The sequence below is a fragment of the Limulus polyphemus genome, unplaced genomic scaffold (assembly GCF_000517525.1).
Source record: "Limulus polyphemus unplaced genomic scaffold, Limulus_polyphemus-2.1.2 Scaffold1899, whole genome shotgun sequence".
In the NCBI taxonomy this organism is placed as follows: domain Eukaryota; kingdom Metazoa; phylum Arthropoda; class Merostomata; order Xiphosura; family Limulidae; genus Limulus; species Limulus polyphemus.
Genome location: NW_013667509.1, coordinates 168,198 through 170,770, shown reverse-complemented (window position 1 = coordinate 170,770; position 2,573 = coordinate 168,198). Strand labels below are relative to the sequence as shown.

The 2,573-nt window shown below is 30.2% G+C and overlaps 1 protein-coding gene across 1 annotated transcript in view; it reads left to right on the top strand.

Annotated features, from left to right (window-relative positions):
* Positions 1–2,573, top strand: part of LOC106465300 (rho guanine nucleotide exchange factor 10-like) — a 62,062-nt gene that overhangs the window by 15,417 nt on the left and 44,072 nt on the right. The gene's annotated exons all lie outside the window — the stretch shown is intronic.

Below are 2,573 nucleotides of genomic sequence, written 5' to 3'. Positions count from 1 at the left end.
GTGATACATGAGTTAAATGTATGCTACATGTGATGGATGTGTATGTTAAATGTATGATACATATGATGGATGTGTATGTTAAATGTATGATACATGTGATGGATGTGTATGTTAAATGTGTGATACATGAGTTAAATGTATGCTACATGTGATGGATGTGTATGTTAAATGTGTGCTACATGTGATGGATGTGTATGTTAAATGTATGATACATATGATGGATGTGTATGTTAAATGTGTGATACATGAGTTAAATGTGTGATACATGTGATGGATGTGTATGTTAAATGTGTGATACATGAGTTAAATGTATGCTACATGTGATGGATGTGTATGTTAAATGTATGATACATGTGATGGATGTGTATGTTAAATGTATGATACAAGTGATGGATGTGTATGTTAAATGTATGCTACATGAGTTAAATGTATGCTACATGTGATGGATGTGTATGTTAAATGTATGATACATGTGATGGATGTGTATGTTAAATGTATGATACATGTGATGGATGTATGATACATGTGATGGATGTGTATGTTAAATGTGATACATGAGTTAAATGTATGATACATGTGTATGTTAAATGTGTGATACACGAGTTAAATATATGATACATGTGTGTTAAATATATGATGCACGTGATAGGATGCATGTGCTCAACTTATGATACATGTGGTAGATATGTGTCTTATAAATGTGATGGATGCATGTGTGAAATATGATACATTCAGTGATTGCACCAGATTTTTTATCTATGAATTCCAAAATGAATGGAATCTTGCCATTTTTCAAAAATATACATTTTCATCATGTAAGCATGACCGTGTACTTCCATGATCTTTTGGCTTGAATGTGAGAGTTTTCAAAATGAGGTAAACCTAAACCATATATCAATGAAGATTTACATTTTGTCACTTGCTCTACAATAAGTTATCTAGGTGATTCATTTGTTTTCAGTGTTTAGGTAATAGGATGTCTATACATATGTGTAATTTTCATTGATGTTTTTTGGGTTTAATTTAAAAAATTTAAATATATTGTCCACTGATTTTAAGAAATGCCAGACTCAGGTTTTGAACCATTTGATCACATGTGTGAAGCACCTGCACATTGATCATGAGCTAGATATCATTGAAAGCCAAGAATACCTATAGTTCATAGAAAAGAAAAAAGGTGTGCCTAATTAAAATTTAAAATTGTAATTTGTAGAACCATTTTTTTAATTCATAAAAATTACTGTTTCTTTTAACTGACTTTGAAAAAGATTACTTTAGTTTATAACTTAAAGTTCTATCAAGTTTCATTGATATAAGTTGCAGAACTCATTTTCCTTAAAATATTTTTTATTTCTTAATACTTAAATTTATTTTTGTAATTTAAATTCAGATCTAAAAAATACTGGGAAGCCAGATTTAATTGTATCATTTATTTTGTGTGCTAAGCATATGAAAATGACCGTTTCTGAGCTCTTTTTGTAAACATCTGTAACATGAATCCGGTAGAGAAGCATGACAAATTTGCAAGTATGTGCTATAATTAATTCTGGATGTGACCTATGTATTTGATGAGATTTCTAGACCAACAAGAAGTCTGTTGTTTTATTACTGTCTCCACTTTTGTCTGTATGAAGCATTCTGTAGGTGTCATGATTCAGTCTGACTACCAGCACGAACAAGGGTTTCAGAATCAATTGTCTATATAGGCTTGTCTTGATGTGCAAGGGAAAGATCTGGATGTTTCCTGTTATAACATAAAACAACAATTGTTACAATGAGATTACCTTTATTTTTAAACATATTAGAATAGGTAATGGTGACACAAATGACTAACATTGCAAAATACTTGCACCAAATTATCTTTTTTGTTTTTTTCTTCCTAGAAAGTTTCAACATTATGGGACTTCTTCCATTTATACAAAAACTTGCCTTTCACAGTATTCGACATATTGTCCACTTTAAATGTGTATCAATGGTGAGACTGTTGTAGAAAGCTAGGCTCCAATATTATCACGTGACCAATTATCTCCACCCTTTCTACATGGCCTCAGGCATCAGTTTTTTAGAGACACCTAGGAAAGTTAAAGCTATTAACTCTTTCAGCATGAGCTCAGTCCCTGGGACCGACCTCGTAACCATTTTGTGCTTGTTATAGTTTTCATGCTATAACTTTTAAATTAGTAAGCAAATGTTAATGAAATCTGGCAGATTATCATTAAACAATACAATGCCTTCATGTTCAAAATATCAGATTTTTTAATTAACTCTTAAGGTTTATAAAGCAATATTTTTCTTATGCTTTTTTTTTTCTTTTTGCATCTTGCCTATCTATCATGCAAAGTAATTTTCATTTTAAGATTAAAAATACTTTTATGCATTAGAATTTTTTAAATTTCACATTCAAAATCTTTATAATGTCCAGATAGTTATCAAACATTTCTTATATTTTATCTGTTATTTTCAGTAATTAATTTTTGTATAGGTTCGGTAGATTTGAACGATCTCGCAACCACCGTAAAAAATTAGGAAATAAATATAAATTATGCCTCTCTCATTCTAGAATGACAACATAT